General features: G+C 38.4%; 1 protein-coding gene and 1 long non-coding RNA gene across 26 annotated transcripts in view; one reads left to right on the plus strand and one right to left on the minus strand.

Moving 5' to 3' along the window:
• The window catches only part of LOC130283882 (uncharacterized), a 29,881-nt gene extending 21,217 nt beyond the window's left edge, over positions 1-8,664 (minus strand). Inside the window, exons 1-3 of the long non-coding RNA XR_008846873.1 lie at positions 5,769-8,664; positions 4,623-4,643; positions 3,100-3,150 (exon numbers count right to left, since the gene is read on the minus strand). This is a non-coding gene — a long non-coding RNA (uncharacterized LOC130283882). The remainder of the gene's footprint in view (positions 1-3,099; positions 3,151-4,622; positions 4,644-5,768) is intronic.
• Positions 1-13,154, plus strand: part of RIMBP2 (RIMS binding protein 2) — a 970,948-nt gene that overhangs the window by 956,396 nt on the left and 1,398 nt on the right. The window lies entirely within an intron of this gene.

Consider the following 13,154-nt stretch of genomic DNA (forward strand, 5'->3'; position numbering starts at 1 on the left):
AAAAATTAAGCCATTATATATAATTTTAGGTGAAAATTTTTAAGAGTTATGATTTTTTAAAGTTAAGGAGGAAAAATTGAAAATGAAAAAACGGAAAAAGCCCGGGTCCTTAAGGGGTTAACATATCAACTTTATGATGCCAACATAAAGTAGACATATTGTTTTGTGAATCAATGTATGAATTATTTGGGATGTCCATTTTCCTTATAAGCAGAGAGTTTCAAAGTAAAAAAAAATGCTAAATTTTTATCAAATTTTGGTATTTTTCACCAAGAAATGATGCAAGTATCGACAAAAATTTACCACTAACATAAAGTAGAATATGTCACGAAAAAACTATCTCTGAATGAGAATGAAAAGTAAAAGCATCCCAGAGTTATTAATGCTTAAAGTGACAGTGGTCAGATGTGCAAAAAATGCCCGGGTCCTTTACCTCTTAAGGAATCAGCCCTTATGTTTTCGTTTTTTCCTCCTCGCCTTCAAAAAGCCATAACTATTTTTTCCATCCACAGACTAGTATGAGGGCTTGTTTTTTGCACGATCAGTTTTCCGTTGTAATGCCATCACTGACTTTACCATAAAATGTATGGCGCAACCAAAAAATACTATTTTTGTGGGGAAATTAAAAAGAAAACCGCAATTTTGCCAATTTTGGAAGGTTTTGTTTTCATGCCGTACAATTTACGGTAAAAATGACATGTGTTCTTTATTCTTTGGGTCAATACGATTAAAATGATACCCATGATAACATACTTTTCTATTGCTGTTGCGCTTAAAAAAATTGCAAACTGTTTAACCAAATTAGTACATTTAAAATCCCCCTATTTTGAAGACCTATGACTTTTTCATGTTTCCGTATAAGCGGTGGTATTAGGGCTCATTTTTTGTGCCGTTATCTGTACTTTTTATTGATACCATATTTGCTTATATAAGTCTTTTAATACTTTTTTTTTATACATTTTTTTTGGAATAAAATGTTATAAAAAAGCAGCTATTTTGGACTTTTTTTTTACGTTCACGCTATTCACTGTACGGTATCATTAACATTTTATTTTAATAGTTGGGATATTTACGCACACGGCGATACCAAATATGTATATAACGTATTTTTATTTTACACTTTTTGGGGGTGAAATAGGGGAAATGGGACAATTTACGTTTTTATTGGGGGAGAGGTTTTTCACATTTTTTTTAAACTTTTTTCTTTTTTTACTTTTATTTTTACACTGTAATAGTCCCCATAGGGGACTATTTATGGCAGTCATTCGATTGCTAATACTGTTCAGTGCTATGCATAGGACATAGCACTGATCAGTATTATCGGTCATCTTCTGCTCTGGTCTGCTCGATCGCAGACCAGAGCAGAAGACCCATGGAAGGCAGCGGAGGCAGGTGAGAGGACCTCCGTTGCCATGCTGGATGATCGGATCGCCGCGGCAGCGCTGCGGGCGATCCGATCATCCATTTTAGTATGCAGATGCCGTGATCTGTATTGATCACGGCATGTGAGGGGTTAATGGCAGACATCTGCGCAATCGCGGATGTCCGGCATTATGGGCGGGTCCCTGGTTACTATCAGCAGCCGGGACCTGCCGCAAGCATCACTCCGATGCTTGCGGATATGCATAGGATGTAAATGTATTGTCCTGGTGGGTTAAATAGACACTGTCAGATATAAAAACTTTTGATATGTGGTAAAGCATGTATAACCAATAGGTTTTGCAATTGCTTTCATTAGAAAATGTTCAGAATTTCATACTGAAAAAGCCAGTCAAAGATCTGCCCCATCTGCCTCCTGGAATGCATTCACTGCTTCTGTGAACACTGCTTCGTCCTGGACTCCAGGACGTTTTGGAGGGGGGAGGGCCTGTACACACTGCAGACTGTGAAGAGAAGGGGAGGGGCAGGAAGCCTGCTGCCGTCTCTCACACAGCAGACATCAATGAGAGAGGCAGAAACATGCATTGCAGACGAAAAAGTAAGTGTCCAAGCGTGTGTGTGTGTGGATATATGTGTATGTGTGTATATCAGTGTGTCTATCTAATGTGTATGTGTAAGAATATATGAAGCCTATGTGTGTGATAAAGGGGGGGATTACCTCCAGCTGTTGCAAAACTACAGCTCCCAGCATGCCCACACATCATTTGGCTGTGCAGGCATGCTGGGAGTTTGTTTTGCTACAGCTGGAGGCACCCTGGTTGGGAAGCACTGAACTGAGGAGAGGGAGGGGGAGTGGCTATCACAGTGAATATCCGCCCCCCTGCTTCTGGGGGATAAAATTAAGGTATTTCAGAAATAAAGCTAATTCTGAGAGAAATGTAGGTCACAGACACATACAAAGTACATGTACATAATCAGGATGAGATACTGAGCAACATATAACAATTTTTTTTTTTTTGAGTGTTCTGACGGGTACGCTTTAAGTACCAGCTCAACAGGAAGTACATTTACGTCCTGCGTCGTTAAGGTGATAATGGGCTGGGTCCTTAAGAGGTTAAAGACATGCACATGACACTTTGAATGGATTTGTTTAAATGTTGAAAATAGCTACATTTACATGACACATGAATAGCTACATCAGTACCTACGGTAATGTCTCTTCTCCTCTATCAACAATGCTTATAGGGAAAAGTAATAGAGCATATGATGGATCGTGTCACATTTTTGTCATCCTGTGTGCCTTTGTATAAAAATTGGAGATGCAGTAGGGGACCATAGAGTTCAAATGAAGTGTATCATAGCTATGTATCACACCGATCCATAATATGTACATGTATCCCCTTTGATAAGGCATACTGCTAAGGAAATGACAATGTTATGCATGTATTAATGACATATTTTAACATGTTTCACCATTTGCTAATATTCTAACGTTTGGGCAAATCATTGGTCATATGTCACTGCTTACCAGCTTACTTCTCTTTCAGTTCAACATTTGTCCACTGTCCGTTACATTTAAAAGTTCAATGTATTATTGTTTATGCCTTGCTATGGTGACAGTGTTTTTGCACATTTTTTTTTGTTTATTTTAATGCCATTTTGTTTATATATCTGAAATCCACATTTTAAACAGATATTTTTATTTATTTTTTACATTACCTTTGTTTGTGTCATCACTGCTTTATTTTCTGTTTTGTCCTGGCTCATCTACTTTGGAACAGAAGAAGAGTGTACATTTCACACCTTAATGAGGCAGTATAGCCATCACGTAAGTGAACAACTGAAGATACCACTGGTTTTTTTCTTAACAACACAAAATGCAGAAAACATTCTTTCTAAATAAAGAACAATGATAGAAAACCATGTGTGTGCATTTTGTAATTTTGTGTGTGCATATCTTGAACAGAAGTCAAATATATACTGGAAGTTTTAATGTTCAGTGACACTTTGAAAATGGGTGGTCATTTAAACCGTGCTTGACAGAACTATGTTTCCAACTGCATGTGCTGTTTCTTGCCTTCCCTGGTTAGCATTATTCCTTTTGACCTTCTTCCCAACCCAAAATGTTCTATTGTACAGAGCAAATAAAAAAAAGAGAGAATGACAATTTCACCTGCTGAAAATCTAGCCTTTTAAGTTCTGTCAAGGTACATAAAAACTTGTTAGTTTAACTGGTGAATGTTACTCTTATATATGGAAGACAAAAATTATTTTCATAGTAGACATGAGGTGTATGTTTCAAAGCTGTATTATTCAGACTATTAGATCTTTTTCACTAAAATCTAGAAAATCATAATGACTCCTAAAGAAGACTTACAAAACTCTGGAAGTACATAAAATGAAAACATTATGGATTATGTAAGACTGAAACATACAACTCAGCTATAGCGTTCCTTATACACACCCAAACCATGGTATCTTCAGGTGTGTTAACATGGGATGTTTGACTTTTTCCTAAGTTTTAGATGACCTTGATTTTGAATCAGAATCAGAACGGAGCCTGCATAACCAAAGGCAGCCAGGAGTCATTTTTTTCTACAAATGTAACTGTAATATTGGTACCACCTAGTGGTGTGATTGTGCTTTTATAGTAATGAAAAATAACCTGAGAATATATATGAAAAATGGCATTGGTTGTGAAGAAAGGGCTCTAGTCTTATTCTAATTCTGATTAAGGCTCAAGTACACTTAGCTGTGTGACAACCCCTTCAATTTACTAACTTGATCAATGAATTTAAAATTGTATTTTGAATGTAAATGCAGGTTCTGCAAATGATTTGCATTGCAGCACTTTATTACCTTAACAGGATTATACAAGACAACACATGTAATTTCTTCTACAGCATCACATCTGTCCTTAGGTTGTGTGTAGTATTAAACTTTGCAATAGTGTGGGCTGCAATATCATACACAACCTAAGGTTTTTTGAAGTTCTGTTTTTTGGAAGAAATCAACAGTTTTTCTTTAATCCTTGATAATGCCTTCAAGTACACATGCCTGCCCAACAAATGCAATGCATTTGAAAAGTCTTCAGACCATTTCATTTATTTATTTTTTTACATTTTGTTGCAACCTTGTGCTAAAATAAATATTCTAATTTTCCCTCATCATTCTGCAATCAATATCCCATAATGACAGTTTTTTTTTGTAAACTTATTAAAATAGAATAAAGGAAAACTTACGTGCCTGAAGTTTTTCTTTAGCTGCAGTGCAAAGAAAACACACAAAGGGGTTAAGTTTGGACCCTGGCCATATTAGATAAAACACAATTAATTAGCAATAAAACTTGAAATATTCAAACTGACAGAGCTAGAGCATTAAAGAACAACAGAAAGTGCACAGACACTGTATTTGTATAAAAAAATGTATTAATGGAGGGATATTGTGCTGCTTTTGGACTAAAGGAAAAGAATAATTTGAAGTAAATTTTCCTCTTCCTGAACGTCCTCAAGCAGCACACAAAATTACTTTGAAAAGCACTATATTATGGCAGGATACTGGAACCAACCCAACCAGTTGAAGCACTTTCTTGCCCAATGCCAAACTCTCTGCAGTGTTGATGTCTGGAAGACCATGTTGACGGCTTGCATATCTGATCTAGAGAGACGTTATAAGACTCTGCCCAGGATATAGCAGTGACATTTGTAGAGTGTGTCATCTGGAAAGGAGAGGTGGGACCTTCAATGATGTAGGACTTTTATCCATCTTGCCCAGGTAGGTGTGCTCACCTTTTTCAATTTGGTCCCAAAAACCTGGACAAATAAAGCTTCATCCTTCCGGAAGTCTAACCCAGTCTAGATAAAGGAGGACTGGCTTTTTTATATTCAGCAAGCAATTTAAGGTTCCCTGCTGCATCTTCTGACTCATCCAGATGGAAAGCTGGCTCAAAAGCTGCATTCACATTGGAGGTCCCTTTTATGTGAATTACAGATAAACTAAATACATACCTCTGCCAATTTCAATCTGAACGTTCTTTAGCCATAATTGTCCATTTGAACTTTGACACTGTAACCCTGAAGATGTTGGAAATGAAACAATGCAAACTTGATAGCCTTTAGGTCTTTAAGGTTGGAGGATAGCTGTTCTACTGTTTGGCTCAATCTCTTCTAAACCCAGTTGAGTCCTACATGGGCACCACAGTCCCAAGGGGGTGCATCCTTCAGTGATGGTCTCAACTTTAACACTGTAAGTGTTTAGTCAGCCAGCAGATTCATGACATCATGGAAGAGTCCATCCCAACCTGCAAGGGAAGGGCCGTTCTGCACAGGATCATAGTAAGTAACAGCAGAACAGCCATACCTAGTAGAGGTGATAAAGCAGCCACTAACCATGTAAAAAACTGTCAGCCGGTGGCAGGAAGGAATTTGAAGAGACAGTTTTACTTGTTTTCCACATGATTACTCCCATCATTTTCCTGCTGAACAATAATCAATACTTTGCCGCTTGTACTAATGCCACATAGTGGAGGGACAATGTTAACTGCCACTCCCAACAGTGGCCAGCCATCCAGATATCTGTACAGACCAAATAGGGACAGAAAAAAACAGTGAGGGTGTTTCTGCTGATCTCTTATGCTATAGCATTACCAATTATTAAAAGTAAAGCTGTTTTGCTAATTGATGGTGTTCCGTCCCATAGGGCTAGGTCTAAACCTAACCCCATTGTGTTCCCTTAAGGTGTCCAGGAAACTTAAATATAGCTCTGGGGGGCTCATAATTATTTTAACCCCTTAAGGACGCAGGACGTAAATGTACGTCCTGGTGCGGTGGTATTTAACGCACCGGGACGTACATTTACGTCCTGTGCATAATCGCGGGCATCGGAGCGATGCCCGTGTCATGCGCGGCTGATCCCAGCTGCTGATCGCAGCCAGGGACCCACCGGCAATGGCCGACGCCCGCGATCTCGCGGGCGTCCGCCATTAACCCCTCAGGTGCCAGGATCAATACAGATCCCGGCATCTGCAGCAGTGCACGATTTAAATGAATGATCGCCCGCAGCGCTGCTGCGGGGATCCGATCATTCAGAACGCCGCACGGAGGTCCCCTCACCTTCCTGCTTCCGGCGTCTTCTGCTCTGGTCTAAGATCGAGCAGACCAGAACAGAAGATAGCCGATAACACTGATCTGTTCTATGTTCTATACATAGAACAGATCAGTATTAGCAATCATGGTATTGCTATGAATAGTCCCCTATGGGGACTATTCAAGTGTAAAAAAAAATGTAAAAAAATGTAAAAGTAAAAAAAAAGTGAAAAATCTCCTCCCCCAATAAAAAAGTAAAACATCCGTTTTTTCCTATTTTACCCCCAAAAAGCGTAAAAATACATTTTATAGACATATTTGGTATCGCCGCATGCGTAAATGTCCGAACTATTAAAATAAAATGTTAATGATCCTGTACGGTGAACGGCGTGAACGTAAAAAAAAAAAAAAAAGTCCAAAATTGCTACTTTTTTAATACATTTTATAAAAAAAAATTATAAAAAATGTATTAAAATTTTTTTATATGCAAATGTGGTATCAAAAAAAAGTACAGATCATGGCGCAAAAAATGAGCCCTCACACCACCGCTTATACGGAAAAATTAAAAAGTTATAGGTCATCAAAATAAAGGGATTATAAACGTACTAATTTGGTTTAAAAGTTTGTGATTTTTTTTTTAAGCACAACAATAATATAAAAGTATGTAATAATGGGTATCATTTTAATCGTATTGACCCTCAGAATAAAGAACACACGTCATTTTTACCATAAATTGTACGGCGTGAAAACAAAACCTTCCAAAATTAGCAAAATTGCGTTTTTCTTTTTAATTTCCCCACAAAAAGTGTTTTTTGGTTGCGCCATTCATTTTATGATATAATGAGTGATGTCATTACAAAGGACAACTGGTCACACAAAAAACAAGCCCTCATACTAGTCTGTGGATGAAAATATAAAAGAGTTATGATTTTTAGAAGGCGAGGAGGAAAAAATGAAAACGTAAAAATGTAATTGTCTGAGTCCTTAAGGCCAAAATGGGCTGAGTCCTTAAGGGGTTAATCATCTTTGTTTCTTTTCTTGACCATCTATGTTTTTTTCTAACCTTGATTGGAGTCCACCTGTAGTAAATTCAATTAATTAGACATGATTTTGAAAGAACGCTCTTATTTATATAAGGTCTCAGTTGACAACATATCAGAGCAAAAACCAAGCCATGAGATAGAAAGAACTGCCTGTAGAGCTCAGAGACCGGATTGTATAGATGCACGGATCTGCAGAAAAAAATGATAATAATCTGCTGCACTAAAGTTCCCAAGAGTACAGATGCCTCTATAATTTTTTTAATTGAAGAATTCGAACAACCAGGGTTCTTTCTAAGTAATTGGAAGAGAAGAGCCATGTAAGAGAGATGATCAAGAAGCCAATGGTCACTATGGCTGACCTTCGAATATCCTTCGAATTTAATCTGAGCTTTATGGCAGATGGCCAGAAAGAAGCCTATCCTGAGGAAAAGACACTTGAAACACTATTCTCTGGACTGATGAAACAAAGATTGAACTTTTTGGCCTGAACTTACTTGATAATATGAGGGAATATCAGGTGACGGGCGGTATTATACAGTCAATGGGTGTTAAGACATTTACACCCAATGCCTCTATAATCCTGCCTATCACATATTCACTCCTATTTTTTTAAATTAAGTTCACGGCCATAAACTATAACCCCACATATCTCAGGAATGGGAGGGCATATCAAGAAACTGTAAAAAAGTGTTTGATCAAGGCACACAAAGCTATTTAACGACACAGGTCCTTCTTAATGGGGGTAAAGTACTGAGATAATCTTAATAAAACCTAATTCAGAGTGCTCGAACCTCAGACTGGACAAAATGATTTTTTTATGTTTATGTATGCAATTTTATTTTCTGGAATGTTATTAAAAGCGATCTGATTTAAAGGGTCTAAATACTTATGTCCAAGCAATATTTTAAATTGGCAAATATTTCTAACATCATTTTTTCACTTTGTCATTATGGGGTATTGAGTGCAAAATGATAAGGGGCGATTATTATTTTTTTTATATTTGAGTACAAGGCATTAACATTATTATTATTATTATTTTTTAATTATATTAACACACACACATATATATATATATATATATATACAGGGTGGGCAATTTATATGGATACACCTTAATAAAATGGGAATGGTTGGGGATATTAACTTCCTGTTTGTGGCACATTAGTATATGTGAGAGGGGAAACTTTTCAAGATGGGTGGTGACCATGGTGGACATTTTGAAGTCGGACATTTTGAATCCAACTTTTGTTTTTTCAATGGGAAGAGGGTCATGTGACACACCAAATTTATTGGGAATTTCACTAGAAAAACAATGATTTGCTTGGTTTTAACGTCACTTTATTCTTTCCTGAGTTATTTACAAGTTTCTGACCACTTACAAAATGTGTTTAATGTGCTGCCCATTGTGTTGGATTGTCAATGCTACCCTCTTCTCCCACTCTTCACACACTGATAGCAACACCGCAGAAATGCTAGCACAGGCTTCCAGTATCCATAGTTTCAGGTGCTGCACATCCCGTATCTTCACAGCATAGACAATTGCCTTCAGATGACCCCAAAGATAAAAGTCTAAGGGGGTCAGATCGGGAGACCTTGGGGGCCATTCAACTGGCCCACAACGACCAATCCACTTTCCAGGAAACTGTTCATCTAGGAATGCTCTGACTTGACACCCATAATGTGGTGGTGCCCCATCTTGCTGAAAAAACTCAGGGAACGCGCCAGCTTCAGTGTATAAAGAGGGAAACACATCATCATGTAGCAATTTCGCATATCCAGTGGCCTTGAGGTTTCCATTGATGAAGAATGGCCCCACAATCTTTGTACCCCATATACCACACCATACCATCAATTTTTGTGTTCAAACATTCTTGGAGGGATCTACCCAATGTGGGTTAGTGTTAGACCAACAGCGGTGGTTTTGTTTGTTAACTTCACCATTCACATAAAAGTTTGCCTCATCACTTAACAAAATCTTCTGCGTAAACTGAGGGTCCTGTTCCAATTTTTGTTTTGCCCATTCTGCAGCACCTGAGACTACGGATACTGGAAGCCTGTGCTAGCATTTCTCCTGCGGTGTTGCTATCAGTGTGTGAAGAGTGGGAGAAGAGGGTTGCATTGACAATCCAACCCAATGGGCAGCACATTGAACACATTTTATAAGTGGTCAGAAACTTGTAAATAACTCATGAAAGAATAAAGTTACGTTAAAACCAAGCACATCATTGTTTTTCTTGTGAAATTCCCAATAAGTTTGATGTGTCACATGACCCTCTTCCTATTGAAAAAACTGAAGTTGGATGCAAAATGGCCGCCATGGTCACCACCCATCTTGAAAAGGTTCCCCCCCTCACATATATTAATGTGCCACAAACAACCATTTTATTAAGGTGTATCCATATAAACGGCCCACCCTGTAAATATAGTCATGGCCATAAATGTTGGCACCAATGAAATTTTTCAAGACAATAAAATATTTCTCACAGAAAAGGATTGCAGTGACACATGTTTTGCTATACACATTTATTCTCTTTGAGTGCAATGGAACTAAACAAAAAAAGTCAGGAAAAAAAGCGAATTGGACAGAATGTCACACCAAACTCCAAAAATGGGCTGGACAAAATTATTGGCACCCTTAACCTCTTAAGGAAGCAGGGTGGGATCACAGATACACACCGTGACCCCGCATCACACCGGGCCAGTCCAGGGTGCTATTGATAGCCAGGACCCTGGCCTAATAGCGCTGGGCACAGATCATTGTGCCGCGCGCTATTAACCCTTCAGACACGGCAATCAAAGTTGATCGCCGCGTCGAAAATGAAAGTAAAAGCTTCCCGGCAGCTCAGTCTGGCCCCCTTACCTTGCTCCATCTTGTCCGATCGGCGTGTGATTGCTCCAAGCCTGAGCAACAGGCTTGAGCAATCGACCACCTATCACGCTGATCCATGCAAAGCTATGGCTTTGCAGGGATCAGGGTAAAAGATCAGTGTGTGCAGTGTTATAGCTCCCTATGGGAGCTATAACACTGCAAAAAAAAAAAGTGAAAAAAAAAAAAAGTTATTAAAGGTCATTTAACCCCTTCCCTAATAAAAGTTTGAATCATCCTGTTTCCCATAAAAAAAAACAGTGTAAATAAAAATAAACATATGTGGTGTCTCCACGTGCGTAAATGTCCAAACTATAAAAATATATTGTTAACCCCTTAAGGACCAGTGGTTTTTCCGTTTTTGCACTCATTTTTTCCTCCTTACCTTAAAAAAATCATAACTTTCAACTTTGCACCTAAAAACCCATGTGATGGCTTATTTTTTGCGTCACCAATTCTACTTTGTAATGACATCAGTCATTTTACCCAAAAATCTACTGAGAAACGGAAAAAAAACATTGTGAGACTAAATTGAAAAAAACAAAAACAAATTACCCCCGCCATTTTGTAAATTTTGGGGGCTTCTGTTTCTACGCAGTACATTTTTCGGTAAAAATGACACATTCTCTTTATTCTGTAGGTCCATACAATTAAAATGATACCCTACTTATATAGGTTTGATTTTGTCGTACTTCTGAAAAAAATCATAACTACATGCAGGAAAATGTATACGTTTAAAATTGTCATCTTCTGACCCCTATAACTTTTTTATTTTTCAGCATATGGGGCTCATTTTTTGCGCCATGATCTGAAGTTTTTAGCGGTACCATTTTTGTATTGATCGGACTTGCTGATCGCTTTTTATTCATTTTTTCATGATATAAAAAGTGACCAAAAAAATACACTATTTTGGACTTTGGAATTTTTTTGCGCCTATGCCATTGACTGTGCGGTTTAATTAGTGATATATTTTTTATAATTCAGACATTTCAGCACGCGGCAATACCACATGTTTATTATTATCTACACAGTTTTTTTTTTTAAATGGGAAAAGGGGGTGATTCAAACTTTTATTAGGGGAGGTGTTAAATGATCTTTTTATTTACTTTTTGTTTTGAAATGTTTTAGCTCCTCCTGGTGATTGGACACCAGGAGGCAAGGTAGGACACCCTCTTCGTGTCCCACAGCTGTTCGGGATGCCGTGATTTCGACGCGGACATCCCGAACAGCCCCATGAGCTAACTGGCAGTGATTTACTTTCACTTTAGACGCAGCGTTCAACTTTGAACGCCACGTCTAAAGGGTTAAAAGGGTCCCACCCCGCGTTATAGAAAGGACTCAGGACGTACCGGTACGTCCTTGGTCCTTAAGTGGTTAATGAAACCACACAGTCAATGGCGTACACGCAAAAAAATTCCAAAGTCCAAAATACCTAATTTTTGGTTATTCCAAAAAAATAACTGAAATCATTCGCTTCCTATAACCATCAATAAGCTTCTTATATTTCTCAACCGGAATGTTGACCACTGTTCCTTTGAAAACTGGTCTCTCTTATTGGAAGGGCGCCTTTTCCCAACAGCAATTTTAAGATCTCTCCACTGGTTTTCAATGGGATTTAGATCTGGACTCATTTCTGGCCACTTCAAAACTCTCCAGCGCTTTGTTGCCATCCATTTCTGGGTGTTTTTTGATGTATGTTTGGGGTCATTGTCCTGCTGGAAGACCCAAGATCTCGGATGCAAACCCAGCTTTCTGACACTGAGCTGTACAGTGCGACCCAAAATCTGTTGGTATTCCTGTTTTCATGATGCCTTGTACACATTCAAGGCACCCAGTGCCAGAGGCAGCAAAACAACCCCAAAACATAATTGAACCTGCACCATATTTCACTGTAGGTACTGTGTTCTTTTCTTTGTAGGCCTTATTCCATTTTCGGTAAACAGTAGAATGATGTGCTTTACCAAAAAGCTCTATCTTGGTCTCATCTGTACACACAACGTTTACCTAGAAGGATTTTGGCTTACTCAGTTCATTTTGGCAAAATGTAGTCTTGCTTTTTTATGTCTGTGTCAGCAGAGTGGTCCTCCTGGGTCTGCTGCCATAGTTTTTAATTTCATTTAAATGTCGACGGATAGTTCGCGCTGACATTGATGCTCCCTGAGCCTGCTGGACAGCGTGAACATCTTTGGTACTTGTTTGGGGCTGCTTATTCACCATCCGGACTATCCTGCGTTGACACCTTTCATCAATTTTTCTCTTCCGTCCACGCCCAGGGAGATTAGCTACAGTGCCATGGGGTGCAAACTTCTTGATATTGTTGCGCACTGTGGACAAAGGCAAATCTAGATCTCTGGAGATGGACTTGTAACCATGAGATTGTTAATATTTTCCCACAATGTTGGTTCTCAAGTCCTCTTCTCTTTCTGTTGTCCATGCTTAGTGTGGCACACACAGACACAATGCAAAGACTAAGTGAACTTCTCTCCTTTTTATCTGATTTCAGGTGTGATTTTTATAATGCCCACACCTGTTACTTGCCCCAGGTGAGTTTAAAGGAGCATCACATGCTTGAAGCAATCTTATTTTTCCACAATTTTGAAAGGGTACCAATAATTTTGTCCAGCTCATTTTTGGAGTTTGGAGTGACATTATGTCCAAATTGCTTTTTTCTTCCTTTTTTTTGTTTTGTTTAGTTCCAATACACACAAAGGGAAAAAACATGTGTAGCAAAACATGTGTTACTGCAATCCATTTTTTAAAAAAATGTCAAGGGTGCGAACA

This window comes from Hyla sarda, chromosome 1, assembly GCF_029499605.1.
Source record: "Hyla sarda isolate aHylSar1 chromosome 1, aHylSar1.hap1, whole genome shotgun sequence".
Classification (NCBI taxonomy): domain Eukaryota; kingdom Metazoa; phylum Chordata; class Amphibia; order Anura; family Hylidae; genus Hyla; species Hyla sarda.